Below are 20,723 nucleotides of genomic sequence, written 5' to 3'. Positions count from 1 at the left end.
ATATAGTATATTGTAGGTAAGGGAACATTGATTACAAAATGGTCCTGTATGCCGTCTATATTTCAAGGCAGTATCAGATGTGCATCTTAACCCAGAATACAAAAGATATGGATGATACGGACACATCAAAGATAAGACAGCCTCATACTTTATCACTGGTGACTGTATACTTGAGGCTATAAAGGGACACTGGTCTCGTTCCAGTATATCATTGTTAATAAGGACTTATTTCTATATTTACTCAGAGGAGTGAGAGGCTGTTCCAGCCCAATGCCAAACCCCTGAGTACAATAGGAGCTGAAGCCCAGAATCCGATCCAGCACGGCTATTTCCGAGAACACTTCCCTGCAATATGCCCAGAGAGGAAACCCAGCAAACCAAAATTGGTTCTCTGAAAGTTCCTAGAACATTTGTTAGGTCGCGGCAAATGTTCTCATAAAACAAAAATTGTCCAGTCGTGCTGATGATTATAGAATGTTTATAAAAAAAACATTTGCCTGAACACATTTAATTTTGTATGTTCTTTGAAGGTTACCAGAACATTTAATTAGGCTGTGGGAACAGTGTGGGTACATTACAAGAGCTAGGTTCCCAAAACACAAAATATGCTCAGTTGTGATGACATTCATTCAATGTTTAAGTTAGGTGGCACAGGACATTCATATGTTGTAAGAATGTTGACAGATTTATAAAATTTAGACTAACTGTAAAAAATAAAATATTGTTTGAAATGCTTGATTATGGTCCCACCCTGTCTAATTTTTAATGATCTGAAAAGCAAAAGTGGTCCTAGATCATCACTAATAGTATTGGATACCATGTAAATATGGGCCCAGAAGTACACAGAATATCAATCAATCAATAAATTTTATTTTATATAGCCCTTCGTACATCAGCTAATATCTCGAAGTGCTGTACAGACACCCAGCCTAAAACCCCAAACAGCTAGTAATGCAGGTGTAGAAGAATATAAAGTGGATGGGTGAAGTGACGGTGAATAACCCAGTTACCAGTATTTCTGTTACAGTGCGTTCGGAAAGTATTCAGACCCAATAACTTTTTCCACATTTTGTTACGTTACAACCTTATTCTAAAATGGATTAAATCGTTTTTTCCCCTCGTCAATCTACACACAGTACCCCATAATGACAAAGCAAAAACAGGTTTGTAGCAAAATAAATAAATAAATATCACATTTACATAAGTATTCAAACTCAGTACTTTGTTGAAGAACCTTTGGCAGTAATTACAGCCTCGAGTCGTCTTGAGTTTCTCCCATTCTTCTCTGCAGATCCTCTCAAGTTCTTTCAGGTTGGATGGGGAGCATCACTGCACAGATATTTTCAGGTCTCTCAATAGATGTTAAATTGGGTTCAAGTCCTGGCTCTGGCTGGGCCACTCAAAGACATTGAGAGTTGTCCCGAAGCCACTTCTGCGTTGTCTTGGCTGTGTCCTTAGGGTCGTTGTCCTGTTGGAAGGTGTACCTTCACCCCAGTCTGAGTTCAGTATAACATTTGATCAATGTTTTTGAAATGTTCTGAGAACCTCCAAGACCAGGTTAAATGTATATTCAGTGAACATCAATGGAATATTATGTTAAACCTAAAACAAATATGCTATGAACGTCATAAAAACGGACTTATCGGGAAATTGTGGAACATTTTGTAACATTGTGGGAATGTTCTGTGCAATCTATGTGAATATTACAAGAATATTCTTGCAACATCCCAGACAACGCCCATAAGTTCTGGGAACCTCTTAAGGATCGGTCCCTTTTTTCATTTTATTTTGCCTAAAATGACATACCCAAATTTAACCTGAAGCAAGGATATGTATATTCTTGATACCATTTGAAAGGAAACACCTTGAAGTTTGTGGAAATGTGAAATTAATGTAGGAGAATATAACACAATAGATCTGGTAAAAGATAATACAAAGGACATTTAAAAAAAAAATTGTACCGTCAACCTTTAAAATGCAAGAGACAGGCCATACTGTTTTATTCCAGCCCAGGCACCATTTTGATTTTGGCCACTAGTAGGCAGCAGTGTATGTGCAATGTTTTAGACTGATCCAATGAACCACTGCATATCTGTTAAAAATGTTTTATCAAGAGTGCCCAAATGTGCCTAATTGTGTCACGATCGTCATATGGAATGGACCAAGGTGCAGCGTGGTGAGCGTACATTTTTCTTTATTTTGCAAATGTCGCCAACAAAACAATAATACAACAAAAACGAACGTGAAGCTCCGTAAGGCTATACATGCACAAACGAAGACAACTACCCACAACTACCAAAAGGAAAAAAAGGCTGCCTAAGTATGATTCCCAATCAGAGACAACGATAGACAGCTGTCCCTGATTGAGAACCATATCTGGCCAAAACATAGTAACAAACAACATAGAATGCCCACCCCAAATCACACCCTGACCTAACCAAATAGAGAAATAAAACGGCTCTCTAAGGTCAGGGCGTGACAGTCCCCCCCCCCCCAAAGGTGCGGACTCCCGGCCACAAACCTGAACCTATAGGGGAGGGTCTGGGTGGGCATCTACCCTCGGTGGCGGCTCCGACTCGGGACTTAGCCCGTGCTTCACCTCTGGCTCCCCCCACTTTGGTGGCGCCTCTGGTGCGGGGACCGACGTGGCCGACCCCGGACTGGGAATCCTCGCCGCAGGCCCCGGACTGGGGACCCTCGCCGCAGGCCCCGGACTGGGGAACCTCGCCGCAGGCTCCGCACTGGGGAACCTCGCCGCAGGCCCCGGACTGGGGACCCTCGCCGCAAGCCCCGGACTGGGGACCCTCGCCGCAGGCCTCGGACCGGGGACCCTCGCCGCAGGCCCCGGACCGGGGACCCTCGCCGCAGGCCCCGGACTGGGGACCCTCGCCGCAGGCCTCGGACTGGGGACCCTCGCCGCAGGCCCCGGACTGGGGACCCTCGCCGCAGGACCCGGACTGGGGACGGTCGCCGGAGGCTCCGGACTGGGGACCGTCGCCGGTGGCTCCGGACTGGGGACCGTCGCCGAAGGCTCCGGACTGGGGACCCTCGCCGCAGGCGTCGGACTGGGGACCCTCGCCGCAGGCCCCGGACTGGGGACCCTCGCCGCAGGACCCGGACTGGGGACCGTCGCCGCAGGCCCCGGACTGGGGACGGTCGCCGGAGGCTCCGGACTGGGGACCGTCGCCGGTGGCTCCGGACTGGTGACCGTCGCCGAAGGCTCCGGACTGGGGACCCTCGCCGCAGGCCTCGGACTGGGGACCCTCGCCGCAGGCCCCGGACTGGGGACCCTCGACGCAGGACCCGGACTGGGGACCGTCGCCGCAGGCCCCGGACTGGGGGCGGTCGCCGGAGGCTCCGGACTGGGGACCGTCGCCGGTGGCTCCGGACTGGGGACCGTCGCCGGAGGCTCCGGACTGGGGACCGTCGCTGAAGGCACAGGATGAAACGGGCTGTGGGGGAGTACTGGAGATCTGGTGCTTCTCCTTGGCACCACTCTTCCAGGCTGAATGCCCACTCTAGCCCGGCACCTCCAGAGCGCAGGCACAAGTCGAACCGGGCTGTGGGGGAGCACTGGAGATCTGGTGCTTAACACTTGCACCGCTCCTCGTGGATGAATGCCCACTTTAGCCCGGCACGTGCGGAGCGCAGGCGCAGGCACTGAACTGTCACAGCGCATCGGAGACACAGTGCGCCGAGCCGGCGCAGGATACCCATGGCCGAAACGGCGCACCGGAGACCAAGAGCGTTGAGCTGGCACAATCCGCCCTGGCTGGATGCTCACTCTAGCGTGACACTTGTGGAGAGCTGGCTCCGAGCGCACCGGGCTGTGCACGCACACTGGAGACACCGTGCGCTTTACTGCATAACACGGTGCCTGACCAGTACCAAGCTTCTTGCCGTGAGCATGGGGAGTTAGTTCCGCCAACCTCCCCGTGTGCCCTCTGGCTTCCGTCGATGACTTGCCTCCTCATATTGTCGCCGCTCCTCCTTCGCTGCCTTTATCTCCTCCTTTGGAAGGCGATATTCTCCAGCCTGCCTCCAGGATCCTCTCCCGTCCAGGATCTCCTCCCATGTCCATGAGTCCCTTTCTCCACGCTGCTTGGTCCTTTGGTGGTGGGTAGTTCTGTCACGATCGTCATATGGAATGGACCAAGGTGCAGCGTGATGAGCGTACATTTTTCTTTATTTTGCAAATGTCGCCAACAAAACAATAATACAACAAAAACAAACGTGAAGCTCCGTAAGGCTATACATGCACAAATGAAGACAACTCCTCACAACTACCAAATGGAAAAAAGGCTGCCTAAGTATGATTCCCAATCAGAGACAATGATAGACAGCTGCCTCTGATTGGGAACCATACCCGGCCAACAAAGAAATAGAAAACTATAATGCCCACCCAAATCACACCCTGACCTAACCAAATAGAGAAATAAAAAGACTCTCTACGGTCAGGGCGTGACAACTGAGTACCACTCTCCATCTTTTTAAGCTTGGTGGTCCCTCATCATGTTATGTGTATGCTTGACATCGGAAAGTACTAAGGAGTTTTTTGGGGGGATAAAAAGAAACAGAATAGGTAAAAATCTGGTTCAGTCTGCTTTCCAACAGACACTGGGAGACACATTTACCTTTCAGCAGGACAATAACCTAAATCACATGGCCAAATATGCACTGGAGTTGCTCACCAAGACAACATTAAATGTTCCCGAGTGGCTTAAATCAGCTTGAAAAAAATGGCAAGACTTGAAAAAGGCTGTCTAGCAATGATCAACAAGCAACTTTACAAAACTTGAAGACTTTTTAAAAGAATAATGTGCAAATATTGTACAATCCAGGTGTGCAAAGCTCTTAGAAACGTACCCAGAAAGACTCACAGCTGTAACCGCTGCCAAAGGTGATTTCTAACATGTATTGACTCAAGGGTGTGAATAATAATGTAAATTTGATATTTTTTTAAATGTCAAAAAATATGTTTTCACTTTTTCATTATTGTTTAGATGGATGACAAACAATATATTTAATCAATTTAGAATGCAGGCTATAACGCAACAAAATATGGAATAAGTTGTAAAGGGGTGCGTAACTGGTGGCAGGGAAGTCAGACGCAGGAGAGCAGAACTAGGTAGTAGCCAGAGCAGTTTAATCCAAAAACCAACGGCATAACATACAACAGAATATGGGTATAAAAACCTGACGCTCACCAGTACATACGTGCACAAGCACTTACAACAAACAATACCACACAAAGACATGTTCGGAAACAGAGGGTTAAATACACAACACTAATTGAGGGAAATGAGAACCAGGTGTGTAGGAAAACAAGACAAAACAAATGGAAAATGAAAAGTGGATCGACGATGGCTAGAAGACCGGTGACGCCGAGCGCCGCCCGAACAAGGAGAGGAACCGACTTCGGTGGAAGTCGTGACAAAAGTCAAGGGGTATGCTTGACTTAGACAATTAGCTCTGGATAAGAGCGTCTGCTAAATGACTTAAATGTAAATGTATGAATTTCTGAAAGCACTGTAATTTGAACACATAAGCGTATTTGTAATGTTAATAATCCCTATGAAGTATAGTAATTTGTTAAATTAGAGTCACGTCTGAAAGTTAAAACATTGTTAAAATACTATAAAAGACTGAGATAATGGGAAATCAAATGAGAGATGGCTGACCTTGCTCTGTTGGAAGACTTGCCACAAACTGAATTACGTAGAGAGCACATTTTTTGAGACAGGTGGGACCTTTTTGTAGAAAGTACAGATTGTCTCATCAGATATCGTTTCCCAAAATATTATAGGATTTTTGCAAGGATTTATAACCTACTTTAGAAAAGCAAACACATGCCATTCCGGTGTACATCCAAGTGCTATCCACCCTCAGGTTTTTGGCAATGGGCACTTTTCACGGGAGCTTGCTGATCGGCATCTCACAGCCCTCGATGAGCCGACGTTTTGGATGCAATCATCAGCTAAGTGAACAGTTACATTCAATTTCCATACACCATCACATAACAGGTTAAAGTCAAGATGGGTCTATTTGCTATCAATGGATTCCCAAATACGAACGGAGCAATAGAAGGCACCCACATCACCATACAAGCACCATCCCAAAATGTGTTCAACTATGTGAACAGAAAAGGCTTCCACTCACTTCATGTGCAGGTGATAGGTTATGTGATGCGCAAAAGACACTGCTCAATGTGGTGTCAAGGTGGCCAGGTGGAAAGCACGACTCATTCATTCTGCAGAATGTTGGCCTATATGTGGGAGCTCTTGAGGATGGATGGATTATTGGTGGGTGTTGCTTACTTTTTTGAAGTATATTTGCCATTGCTAAAGCGACTTCAATTTTTCTAATGGTCATCTCTTTGTAGCTATGTTTTTATTTGAACTGGTCAAGCCATAACTGAGCAAGCCAAATAAAACCTTTTGGTTGTACTCAACCTCTGACACTTCTTTTTACCTTTTTTTGGTTGTGCCATTGTATATCATGGTATGGCTTTGTATATTCCCCACGGGCTTTGAAGGGATTTTGACCATATATGATTAGTTAGGAGAGTTTTGTAATGCAAATAGCCAAGGTCGTGCACGAGCTTCTGAGGCTGAAAGCAATTGGTATTTATCAAAGGTGATCTACCGGTTTGCGTGCGACAATCAAAGGATTGTTTTGATAAATTACAGAATTCTATGTATACGAACATTCAAAATTCCATTCATAAGTAGTATTTTAGAATAGTTTCGATGCAATATTAATAAGCGAGGCCCCAGCCACTCTGTCTTCTGGGATGCCTCCCTGTTGACAGCTCACTCACATCAAGTCTTTACTTGGATGTCAGAAGTGAAACAGACCACCTTCTACTCACCCTATACATTTACATACACACACAGTTTCTTTCCCCCACACACTCTCCCTCTCACGCTCTTAAAACACATGCACATGCAAACGCACAACACGCATTGCGATGGTTAGCATTTTGTTAGGGAGAGGCTAATGCCAAGCGCTAATCCCTCTGAACTGTGCACAAAGGGAATAAAAGAGTGCAAGTCTCAAGTCAAAGTCTCGGTGGAAAATTCAGGACAATGCTCGAGGGGCCCAAGTGTAAAGCTGTTTTGGATGGAGCACTGGCCTGCTCATTTGATTCTAATTTGTTTTAATATTCCTTTCTTTTTCTTTCTTCTACTCCTCAGAGCAAATGAGGGAGTTAGAAAGTACAGTAATGGCTCTCTTAGACCTACTTAAGACGGGTTCTAGACGTACATTTGGCTTTGTGATAAAGTTGTTGCATTGTTATAGAATTGGGTTTTATTGTTGTAGAATAAAATTGCTCTTGCATGAAAAATGTAGGGTTACTTGGGTAACCCTGGTTCTATGATAATATGAGTGAGATATCTCACTTGGGGATTCGCTCTAGCGAATTCTCTAATTGAAGTATCAATAACAGTTTCTGTTGGAGACAGACAGGTCAAGTCCTGAATGAGGTGAGCCACTCTCCTCTTCATAGCTACGCCACTCTCCCGCCTCTGGTCATTCTCGAGCATGCCTCTCTTCCTTGTGCTCTTGTGAGCAGGAAAAAAGCTGTGAAAAAGCAAGTTCTATTTCAAATATATTGTTTCTATCTTACATAATGGAGATATGGTCTACCCCCGTAACCCAGGCACGCTCTCCGAAGCCAGACTATTCCCAACAATATCACCCCTCGGAGACACTAAGGACAGTGTGTGCCAATGAAGGTGCAGTGAGATCCAGCCGTTAAAACCTTAGAAATGTATGAGGGGTTGCCCAACATGCATCATCGCAAATCTCTTACCAACAGATGCCCATAAACAGTGCCCAATAGGTAGCCATACATCTGGTGGAATGAGCCTTCAAGCCCTCAGAGGTCTGCAAACCCTTGCAATTATAAACCAGTATATTGGCCTCAACTATTCAATTGGATAGCAGTTGATGAGAGAGGAAACGATGAGTTGGGGGGCGCCCAGGAAATTAAGAGTTGGTCACTCTTTCGACGTACTCTCGATCTATCCAAGTTGATGCACAAAGCATGTACTGGACACAAACGGTGGAAACACTTCTTCCCTAGAAGTGAAGGGCGACAGGTGGAAAGACATTAGCTTTAAGGCGACACAATTGTAATTGCCACTGAATTTAGTCATGAAGAAGGGGTTGGGTAACAGTGTACCTTGGAGAACTCCGGGACAAACTATCTCCATGCTGTGAAACTGCCTCAAGCACAATAAACAAGACCCAAGACGGGGCTAAAGACTTGGAGACAGGGCGTAAGCGACACACTTTCGCCTGTGTTATTGTCAAAGCCTATATGACAGGCCGAGATAGCGGCTAAATAGTCAACTGAGCATTTGTCTTCCTGACTCGTCTGCTTGTGAAAGGGGAGAGCTGTGGCACGGGAGAGCTGTGGCACGGGGGGCATTTGGGGGTCGAGTGGGCCCCCCTCTCTAATGCTGGGGACGTAACCCTAGGTCGGACATCCCTTCAGGGGAGTCAGGTGAGTGGGACCTCGATGCAGTTGCAGCGAAGGACCACTCCACCCATTGTTGCACTCTGGGAGAGCCGAACTGTGGGTTCGTAGCCTGCTGCATAGCTGAGGGTTTCGCATTACGAAAGGAGCATCGAAGGAATTCAGATTTTTCCTTGTCAAAAATCAAATCAAATCAAATTTTATTAGTCACATACACATGGTTAGCAGATGTTAATGCGAGTGTAGCGAAATGCTTGTGCTTCTAGTTCCGACAATGCAGTAATAACCAACAAGTAATCTAACCTAACAATTCCACAACTACTACCTTACACACACACACAAGTGTAAAGGGATAAAGAATATGTACATAAAGATATATGAATGAGTGGTGGTACAGAACGGCATGGCAGATGCAGTAGATGGTATAGAGTACGGTATATACATATGAGATGAGTACTGTAGGGTATGTAAACATAAAGTGGCATAGTTTAAAGTGGCTAGTGGTACATGTATTACATGAAGATGGCAAGATGCAGTAGATGATATAGAGTACAGTATATACATATGAGATGGGTAATGTAGGGTATGTAAACATTATATTAAGTGGCATTGTTTAAAGTGGCTAGTGGTACATTTTTACATAATTTCCATCAATTCCCATTTTTAAAGTGGCTGGAGTTGAGTCAGTATGTTGGCAGCGGCCGCTAAATGTTAGTGGTGGCTGTTTAACAGTCTGATGGCCTTGAGATAGAAGCTGTTTTTCAGTCTCTCGGTCCCTGCTTTGATGCACCTGTACTGACCTCGCCTTCTGGATGATAGCGGGGTGAACAGGCAGTGGCTTGGGTGGTTGTTGTCTCTTTTCGGCGCCGGAAATCCGAGAGGCTGGACAGGTCAAGCCACAAGGCTCTCTGCCCACCACCGCATGGCTTATGGCATGGCTCTGGAGGCTCGGAGGGTGAGATCTGCAATGATGGAGATCTTCTCCCATGGGTCCTGGTTGGCTATACCATATGCTAGGAGGTTTTGCATCATCAACAGCAAATCGGACTGGTAAATCATTACAGTGGCGTCTACCATCTTAAGTCTTTGCTTAAGTAAAGACCTTGCAGAGCATGCAGTACTCAGGGTTAGTGAGTTTTGTCTTTGCTTGCTCCGCCCCCAGGCAGACAATCCATGTGTCGTGTGTGTCTCTTTGCCTGATAGTGTCGCCCCACGCGCGCACGCGTGTGCCGGTAGTCGGCAGGGGCAGGAGTCCTTATCGGTTACCCGGGTTAGCTAAGCCTTTTGGCGAGAGCTAGCCCTTTGTGGGGTTAGCTACCTTTCCAGAGAGACGAAACTGACCAGAGGCGAGGCAAGTGACGTCTTATGAAAAGGAGAGGGGCTCACCTCATTCGCCCCTCGACTTGTTTGTCTCCAACAAACACTGTGATCGATACTTCAGTTAGTGAATCCTCTCGAGCTAAATGAAGTGAGATATTGAAATTATATATTTGAAATGTAAACACAATTTGGTTTGAGCAAAGTATTTAAATGCATAGCACTTAACTTGAATTGTAAATGTTTATAATAAATGTAGCGGCTAGCAGCATTACATTTTTTATCTCTGGGATTAGCTATGCATAGATATTTGTTACTAAACAACTATACATTGCAAAGAACACATTTCTGCTTTCCTTTCGGGCATTTGGATAGGACTGAGCTACTCTTTCTCTTGCTCTCTCTCACACACAGGGCAGAGGATATTTATGAGGCTAGCTCCCTCTTTCCCTGCGTCCCAGACTCACTCAGGTTTCCACCGAAAACCTCAATTCAGCAGACAGAGGGAGAGAGCGATGGGGTAGATTGAGAGGGAGAGGAGAAGGGGGGGGGCAGAGCGAGAGGGAGGAAGGACAGTGAGTGAGAGAGAGACTATTGGGAAGGGAGGGGGGGGTTCCAAGAAAGGGAGAGCTAAAGTGACTTGTGGTTTGAAAATGGTTGGGAAAGAAAATATATGGGATGAGAAACTCAGGTAGTAATTCACCCTGTCTCCTCCTCCTCCCTCCTCCCTCTCATTCCATCTCAAAACAATGTACAGCAGTCCTAGATCTGAGCCTCTGGGCAACTATACCTCCAGCACTGCACATAATATGTCCAAGTATAGACATTGTACATTGTACTACTGAACTCCCTCCTTACCTCTTTCTCTCTTTCTTTCCATCATTCCAACCCAACGTTCTGATCCCTTTGTTCTCGCCCTCCTCCTAGTCCTCCCTCTCCAATCTTTCCCCTGCTTCCCTTGAGGTGCCCTCTCTCTCTCTCCCTCCTTTCTATATTCTATCCCAATCCCCCCTTTCCTTTCCACCCTCTCACACCTACTGGATTTTCTCACTGTGTGTATGTATGTGTGCCTGCCAGTGCATATGTATGTGCCACAGGAGGCTGCTGAGGGGAGGACGGCTCATAATAATGGCCCGGAACGGGGCAAAGGGAATGGCATAAAATACCTGGAAATCATGTGTTTGATGTATTTGATACCATTACACTAATTCCGCTCCAGTCATTACCACAAGCCCTTTCTCCCCAATTAAGGTGCAACCAACCTCCTGTGGTTTGTGCATGTGTGCGGGCCTCCCTGCATTTGTGTGACTCCCTGCCTGCCTATCTGCATGCATGTGCGCCCACACACGCCCCCCATGTGTGTGTGTGTGTGCTTCCACTCCGGGGAGGGTGTCTATTCCAGTTTGTCTTTCATTTCCTCTCGCAACTCAGTACAATAACACTCCAACACCTCCATATGTATTTGACTGTGGATGGCAGGGCCTCAGACTTTACATTGGGGGCTTTTGGGGGGGCCTGACGGAGACCGGAGCCACAAGACATTAGGGGAGGTAGACGGTAGTCTCTGGTGGAGTCATGGGGCCCGCGTGGGACCCTCACTATGTTTTTATTCTCAGAGTTACGGCTGTGGGACTTTGAGCGCGCCGGCACCAGCGTCGGCGCCCGGGCTCCGTGTGAGAATCCGCCAACTGGTGGCGGCGCCATTCAAGTCAATGGCCGGGGTCGGCCCCCCCTAGGTGGCGGGCATATGGCGGACTGAGGGGAGACTGAGGGGAGACAGAGGGAGATCCAGGCGAGACCCCTTTGGCGTGTCACACACACATATCAGAGTAACACACACAGGAGCCCTGGAGCCACCCAGGCTAGGCCCCGGTCGCCGCCAGAGACGCCGTGTCACAGAGCCGAGAGCGAGAGAGAGGAGGAGAGATAGAGACCGTTGTCTGAGTGGCTAGGGAACAGTTGATGATCAGTGGGGTTTAGGGGTGCGGGTTTGAGTGTGTGTTTGTGTTTGTGTGTGTTGGGTGCGAGTGTAGACAACCCAAATCCCACCTTGTCGCCCCCCCCCCCCCCCTCCTGAGAACGCTCAATCGCACATCCCCATGGCGACTCACTGCTGTCTCTGTTCATCAAAATTAGGGAGATTTACCTACCCCCAACACACACGCAGACACACACACAGATACACCACACACATGCTGAACAGGTGGCAGGCCTTGCTCTGCTCAGCAGGGCCCTTCAAAAGTTAAACATACAGAGGAGTGTGGGCTATTTTTTTGGGCCTTTTCCCAAGGTGGAGAGAAATAGAGAGAGAGAGAGAGAGAGAGAGAGAGAGAGAGAGAGAGAGAGAGAGAGAGAGAGAGAGAGAGAGAGAGAGAGAGAGAGAGAGAGAGAGAGAGAGAGAGAGAGAGAGAGAGAGAGAGAGAGAGAGAGAGAGAGAGAGAGAGAGAGAGAGAGAGAGAGAGAGAGAGAGAGAGAGAGAGAGAGAGAGAGAGAGAGAGAGAGAGAGAGAGAGAGAGAGAGAGAGAGAGAGAGAGAGAGAGAGAGAGAGAGAGAGAGAGAGAGAGAGAGAGAGAGAGAGAGAGAGAGAGAGAGAGAGAGAGTGTTAAAAGGTCCTAGTCTTAAGTCTTGGCCATGTCTTTTGTGTCATCACCACTAACCCCTTCTCTCTCTTTCTCTCTGGTTTGCTCCTGTACGATTGCTGCCAAGCTGGGGGTGGACAACTGGTAAAGCTGATCCTGGATCAGTTTGACTTCATGCTTGGGCCCTGTGTTTTGTGCAATCATGTGACATGCCTGGATTGTAACTTTTATTTAAAGATTTTCTATCAAACTGTCCCGTTTACTTGTTAAGTCAGATGGTCCAACACTATCCACAGACACTTGCTTTCATTTTTTGTGTAAATCTAATATCTAGATAACGTTCAAAATACAGGATCAAATCTTGCTATTTCACATAATTGCACAAAACACAGGGACCTTCAATGACACAGACTGGTCCCAGTCTCTATGCACGGTGGCAGTCCTGAAGATGCATCCCTTCACCACCCATTCCATTGATCATGGCGTTAAGGTCTACAACTAATCTCATGAATTATATCTGCCCATCTATAAGATCTTATCGAAGCTCATACATAGTTGTTTTTGTCTTTGGTATGTTAAATCTCTAATCTGGCGATGAACTGCTCCATGTTTTCTGTACTTTATCCAACAGAATATCCTCTCTGATGATATAAGTGTGTGTGTGTGTGTGCCGGTCCTTGTGTGTGCACGTAAGTATGTGTGTGTGTCTGTCTGTGTGTGTTTTGTCTGCAGTTTGTTGTGTTCCCATGCCAACCCCTTGTCTGTGGTTGTGGGTCAGAAGGTTATTGTGGCTCCGTGTTGCCTATAAGCAGATAAGAGCCAGCGGGGGGGAAACTATGTGAATCCTAGTAACACTGCCCCCCTTCTCCCTCCCTCCTATCCCTGTCCAGCCTGCCTGCCTCCAGTCTGTCTGGTGCCAAGAATCAGATTTCAGAATTTCCTTCTACAAGCCACGTTTAGAGTCAGCCAGCAGAGTCCACACATCCCCTTGCCCCTCTCTCTCTTTCAATCTTTCTCTCTCTGTCTCTTGCTATTAATTTTGCTCTCTCACTTTCCCGCCCTTTCTGGCTCTATCTCACACTCTTTCTGGCTGTCTCTACCTTGCCCTTCACCCCTCTCTGTCAGTACTGTCCGTCTGCCTCATTATGCTTCTCTGTCTCTCTGCCTCATTATGCATCTCTCTCTCACGCACACGCGCACACGCGCACACGCGCACACGCGCACACGCGCACCTGCAAACACACAATACTTCACCTTCTGTGAAATGAAAACAATGATAATTATAAAAGTTACCTCTAACCAAATCAAAAACAAATACCACATTATAATTCACAATGAGCAATGACAGCTTGGCTATATACAGTGGTACCGAGTTGAGGTAGATGCACTATGGTAGGGTTAAAGTGACTAGGCAACAGGATAGATACGAAACAGTAGCAGCAATGTATGTGATGAGTGTGTAAGTGTGGCGATATTGTGCCTGTGTATAAGTGTTATGTGTGAGTGAGTGTGTGAGTGTGTGTGTGTGTGTGTATATGTGTTGGAGTGTCAGTGTAAGTAGGGTGCCTTCTGAAAGTATTCAGACCCCTTCCTTTTTTACACATTGTGTTACGTTACAGACTTACTCTAAAATGGATCAAATTCAATGTGTTCCTCATCAATCTACACACAATACCCCTATAATGACAAAGTATTCAGACCCTTTGCAGTGAGATTCGAAATTGAGCTCTGGTTTCCATTGACCATCCTTGAGATGTTTCTACAACTATATTGAGGTATTTACCTGAGGTAAATTCAATTGATTTGACATGGTTTGGAAAGGCACACACATATAAGGTCCAACAGATGACAGTGCATGTCAGAGCAAAACCAAGCCATGAGGTCAAAGGAATTGTCCGTAGAGCTCCGGGACAGGATTGTGTCAAGGCACAGATCTGGGCATGGGTACCAAAACATGTCTGCAGCATAGAAGGTCCCCAAGAGCAAAGTGGCCTCCATCATTCTTAAATAGAAGAAGTTTGGAACCACCAAGACTCTTCCTAGAGCTGGCAAACCGTCCAAACTGAACAATCGGGGGAGAAGGGCCTTGGTCAGGGAGGTGACCAAGAACCAGATAGTTACACCGACAGAGCTCTAGAGTTCCTCTGTGGAGATGGAGAACCTTCCAGAAGGACAACCATCTCTGCAGTACTCCACCAACCAGGCCTTTATGGTAGAGTGGCCAGACGGAAGCCACTCCTCAGTAAAATGCACATGACAGCCTGCCTGGAGTTTGCCAAAAGGCACCTAAAGGACTCTCAGACCATAAGAAACAAGATTCTGGTCTGATGAAACCAAGATTGAAGTCTTTGGCCTGAATGCCTAGAGCCACTTCTGGAGGAAACCTGGCACCATCCCTACGGGGAAGCATGATAGTGGCAGCATCATGCTGTGGGGATGTTTTTCAGTGGCAGGTACTGGGAGACTCGTCAGCATCGAGGGAAAGATGAATGGAGCAAAGTACAGAGAGATCCTTGATGAAAACCTGCTCCAGAGCACTCAGGTTCTCAGACTGGGGCGAAGGTTCACCTTCCAACAGGACAACGACCCTGAACACACAGCCAAGACAATGCAGGAGTGGCTTCGGGACAAGTCTCTGAATGTCCTTGAGTGGCTCAGCCAGAGCCCGGACTTGAACCCGATCGAACATCTCTGGAGTGACTTGAAATAGCTGTGCAGTGACGCTCCCCATCCAGCTTGACAAAGCTTGAGAGGATCTGCAGAGAAGAATGGGAGAAACTGCCCAAATACAGGTGTGCCAAGCTTGTAGCGTCATACCCAAGAAGACTCGAGGCTGTAATCACTGCCAAAGGCGCTTCAACAAAGTACTGAGTAAAAGGTTTGAAAACTTATGTAAATGTGATATTTCAAGTGTTTTGTTTTTAAATAAATTAGCAAAATTTGAAAAGAACTGTTTTTGCTTTGTCATTATGGGGTATTGTGTGTAGATTGATGAGAAAAAATAACGATCTAATCCATTTTAGAATAAGGCTGTAATGTGACAAAATGTGGAAAAAGTCAAGGGGGATGCAAATAGTCCGGGTAGCTATTTGGTTAACTTTTTTGCAGTCTTATGTCTTGATGGTAGAGGTTGTTCAGGATCCTTTAGATCCCAGACTTGACACTCCGGTGCCTTTCTCGGACACTGCCTGGTATAGAGGTCCTGGACTCCAGGGAGTTCGGTCCGAGTGATGTACTGGGCCACACTAACCTCTGTAGGGCCTTGCGGTCAGATGCCGAGCAGTTGCCATACCAAGCGATGATGCAGCCAGTCAAGATGCTCTCTATGGTGCAGCTGCATAGCTTTTTGAGGATCTGAGGGCTCATGCCAAATCTTTTCAGCCTCCTGAGGGGGAAGAGGTGTTGTCGTGCCCTCTACACACACAACCAACCCCAGCGCCCCCTGCCGCTATACATCCTAGTAGAGATTTATGTAGTCCTGTGGCGGCAGACTGGCCTGGTGTAAAGGGTCCAGCCTGGGAGCACGACACATACGCACAGGCGCACACACACACGTATATGCACAGAAAAGTGGCAGTCGGTGCCGTTTAAGATGAAGGAGGATAAAACAAATTTCATGAGCATGGCCTTATCAAAATGCCATAATCATATTCCACTCACCCAGTTCATTGTAAAAGCAAGAGGTTTAGGCTACTACATAATAATCAAATTTTCCCTAGAACCATCATGAGGTTGCTACAACCTAGCCTATGATTGAATGTTTACAATGTAGGTGCAAACAGGTCGAGAGAAAAATTGGAGGCGACAGACAGTGACACATTCAATACCGCTTTGCATACTCTTGCCTGCATCTAGCTGATCTAGGATGTAATCATGAGTCCATCATGAGTCCAACAGTTGAAAACAATAATTTATTTTGGACAAATTCAGGTATGTTTATCCCCGTTTTCTTCCTTTTGCTTCCATTTAAGAAACGTTTTTCAACAGAATCGGCAAAATGAATACACGCGTAAACACAGTTCACTTTCACATCTGCCACGTTGTATTCATTCTCACATCTATGCGCGCTCCTCTCACCTTTTCCCTTCACTTGTGGACATCATATGAATGTGACCAGGGAAAAAAACCTTTCCAAACCATATCATAACCACTACACACAGCCTACATTGTTTTCACCATATTAGCTTAAGTAACGTCATAGTCAACATAGCTCATAGAACTAACACATTAGTAAACCCGCTACAATCATGCAGTAAAGTTAGTGTACAGTCAGTAAGCAGTTTAGTACTTACACCGGCTGGCCCCGGTGGCAATAAATGTGTAAAACCAAAAGCTTACCTTGACTTAGAAGAGTTCCAGTGTTGTGTTGGATAGTCATAGCCAGCTAGCTAACATAGCATCCCTCTGTTTGAGCAGGGTGTTTGAGTAGGCTAAACTAGCTAGCTACATTTGCTAGCTAAGTAAGTGAAACTGACTCTTTATCTCTCTTGCTTCTCCTTCATTTTGGAATAAATGAATTTGTTCAAAACTGTTCAACTATTGTCTTTCTTTCTCTTTGAGTCAACTACTCACCACACGTTATGCACTGCAGCGCTAGCTAGCTGTAGCTTATGCTTTCAGTACTAGATTCATTCTCTGATCCTCTGATTGGGTGGACAACACATTAGTTCATGCTGCAAGAGCTCTGATAGGTTGGAGGACGTCATCTGGAAGTTGTCATACAGTAAGTCTATGGAAGGGGGTGAGAACCATGAGCCTCCTAGGTTTTGTATTGAAGCCAATCTACCCAGAGGAGGACGGAAGCTATCTGTCCTCCAGCTACACCATGATGCCACCCTACAGAGTGCTGTTGAGACTACTGTATACCATTGCAAAAAAAGTATGCTTAATCAATTATTTGGTGATATGTGAGTATAGTTTTTTAAGATTTTTATGAACTGCACTGAGGAAGATAGTCCTCCCCTTCCTCCTCTGAGGAGCATCCACTGGCACAAACGCACACACACAGGCATACACACACACATTCACACATACACACAGGTGCACACAAGCATGCTTTCGCACACATAGGCACAGAAACACACATACACAAGGGAGGGAGAGAGGGAGGGAGTAAGGGGAGACAGAAAGCGAGAAATAGAGGAGGCAAGGAGAAGGCAGTCAAAGAGGGAAGAAGGCATGCAGAAACGAGTGAGTGAGAGGGAGAAACAGGGAAGGCGGTGAGTTGAGGTGTGTGAGTGAGAAGAAGCGAAAACAAGAGGGAAGGAAAAATAATCTGCATTGAGAAAGGTGGAGAAAGTGAGTAAGAGAGATACAAGGACTGGTGAGAAGAGGACGGGGATGGAGAAACACACACACGGAAACGTGCACAAACACAAACACGCATGCGCACACACACACAGCTCCCACGTTATACAGCAAGCATCCATGTTTAATTCCACTCCCCATGTCAGAGTTCCAGTAGGCACTGACAGGGAGCGAGGGATGGATGAAAAGAAGAGGTGATCGGGGAAAGGAGGTTGGAGGGAGAACAGGGATGGAGGCAGAGAGGTGGTAGAGGAGAGGGAGAGAGGGGAGGATGGGAGAGAAAAAGAGAGGTGGTAGAGGAGAGGAGGAAGGAAGGATGGAGGGAGATAGGGTATAGCGGGAGGAGGGGAATGGAAAGAGAGGAAGTGGTGGTAGAGAAGACTGGTGTGGTGGTGGCGGCAGGGTACACAGAAGAGCAGTGGTGGAGTAGTCGTGTGTGTGTGTGTCTCTGTGCATGTGTGTGTGTGTACATTGTGTGTGAGTTGCGGTGGTGGGGCTGTAACTGTGCTATTTGATGTGGGCTTGGTGAGGGGCCAAGCATGAACCCAGGATTCTGGTAGGGCTTTGTTCCCACCAGGACTGTTTCCTGCTCGCAGTGTGTTATAAGGCAGGAATGGGGTGCGTGTGTGTGTGTGTGTGTGTAATATACCTGACAGAGGCTTATACAGCGTATGTCCTACCCTCTTGTAAGATTCCCAAGATAAAGAGTTCTCTAATGTGTGCTGGGGTGTAACTGATAGGTGCCTTAGCCATATTGGATTCCAGTCCTGATGGACTATATCAGTATATATATTTGATCATCTCCAGTATGTCCTAGATCTGTCATTGTCCTGTTGTACATGGGGATTTTCAGCACCTCTGTGTCACTGCTGGGTGCTGGTCTTTACCAGAAGCGGACTGACAAGGTCAGAGTTCTCCTTTGTTCTCTAAAGTGGACTGGTCTGTGCTAATTCTATTCCCTTACCCCTAACTTTGACAAATTGGGTGTTGAGAGGTGTCGTGTTTGAATGTTGTGGCTTTCAATGCTGCATGGCTGTAGTTGGCTCTCTCGTTCTTTTGCTCTCTCTGTCCTTCTCAATCTCTCTCTCTCTTTCTTTCCCTCTTATTCTTGCCCTCACCTATCACTGTCTCTCAAAGCTCAACCTCTTAACTTGCCCCCCCCCCCCCCCTCCCGCTCTTAAACTTTCTCTCTCCCTGCTTTCCTCTCCATTTCACGATCTCTCTTTCCCTATTTCTCTCTGGTGTTGGGGACAGCATGGAGTCACTGGGGGAATCAGTGACTGTCATTGATGAGTGACTTTTGGACAAGTCACGTATCTACGTGGCGGGCAGTGGCATCCGTTGAACTTTGAAAGTCACCGCCCACCAACCCCTCGCCACCACCCTACGCTAATGTCGTCAAAGAGTGATGGGCCTTCTGGCGGCTGACAAAAAAATCAGACAACAAACAATAATAAGCCTGCTGGAAATTCCTATACTACCGCCTCTTTGAAATGGATACTCAGAACATTACAAATATATCTCTGTTTTCTCTGTGCCTCAGGCCCTGCCCCATGGAAAAATGATTCCAAATACCTGCGTCGCTTATCTGCCCCTGCAATAGGCTGGCACAGGGAACACGAGGAAGCCTAAAATAAGGGCCTCTATTATGGGACAGAACATTTACTGAGGGAGAGGAGAGAGGGAGAGAATGGGGATGTGATGGGTGTATTTTGGTGTGTCGCCCTGCCTGTGAAAGGGGTTGATGCGGGGGGCGATCAGTGGCTCCACCGACTGTAGCCTTTATCTTGGAGATATGTGGGCTCTGCCGCCACTGTCAGCTGTCGTTTGGTGTGTGTGTGTGTGTGTGTGTGTCCGCGCATGTCTGTGTTAATCCTGATTACAGAAACACTATAACTCACTTAAATTCTCTATTCATTCTCTATTCTCTATTAACAGTCATAAACAGCGGACGAGCGTTGGAAATTGACTCTTTACACTGATTTCACCATAGGCTCAATATGTGTCATGTGCATTTGGTCCATGACACACATTCAATAGGTGATTCACTATTGACTAAGCATAGCGACGCTCTTTCTTTATTCTTTCATTTCTTTCTTTAAATTTTTATTTATTTTTTATTTCACCTTTATGAACCAGTTGAGAACAAGTTCTCATTTACAACTGCGACCTGGCCAAGATAAAGCAAAGCAGTGCGACAGAAACCACAACACAGAGTTACACATGGGATAAACAAACATACAGTCAATAACACAATAGAAAAGTCTGTATACAGTGTGTGCAAATTAAGTAAGGAGGTAAGGCAATGAATAGGCCAATACTGGCAAAGTAATTACAATTTAGCAATTAACACTGGAGTGATATATGTGCAGATGAGGATGTGCAAGTAGAAGTACTGGTGTGCAGAAGAGCAGAAAAACAAAAACAAATATTGGGATGAGGTAGGTAGTTGGTCGGATGGGCTATTTACAGATGGGCTGTGTACAGCTGCAGCGATCGGTAAGCTGCTCTGACAGCTGATGCTTAAAGTTAGTGAGGGAGATATAAGTCTCCAACTTCAGTGAATTTTTGCAATTCGTTCCAGTCATTGGCAGCAGGGAACTAGAAGGAAAGGTGGCCGAAGCAGGTGTTTCATAATTTTTTCACACTTTCTATCTTTCTTCCTTCATCTATCTTGTGTGGGATCGGGTTACGGAATGCACCACCACCGCCTCTGCATCCCATTGACACTTCCGTCAGCGTGTGTGTTAGCATCACAGCCCAAGCTCCCCAGTCATTCACATTGTTCCTGTGGCAGAGTGGAGAGGGCAGCATATCTGCCATGCCACAGATGCCAAGATAGGAAGGAATGAGCTCATCTCAGCCTCTCATGAGAAAGAGGTGTCAGGTTGAGAGGGCAGGACTGACAGAGGAACAGCGATGGCAGTGCCAATGATGACTCATATGTTAACGTTAACTATCATAATTACTTAGAAATTATGCCAATGCGATACCCACCTGGATTGCTGGCACATTGGCATGGAATTAAGAAAACG

Source organism: Salvelinus alpinus, chromosome 17, assembly GCF_045679555.1.
Source record: "Salvelinus alpinus chromosome 17, SLU_Salpinus.1, whole genome shotgun sequence".
Lineage (NCBI taxonomy): Eukaryota > Metazoa > Chordata > Actinopteri > Salmoniformes > Salmonidae > Salvelinus > Salvelinus alpinus.
The sequence above is the reverse complement of the archived record's forward strand: the minus strand, read 5'-3'. Positions refer to the sequence as shown.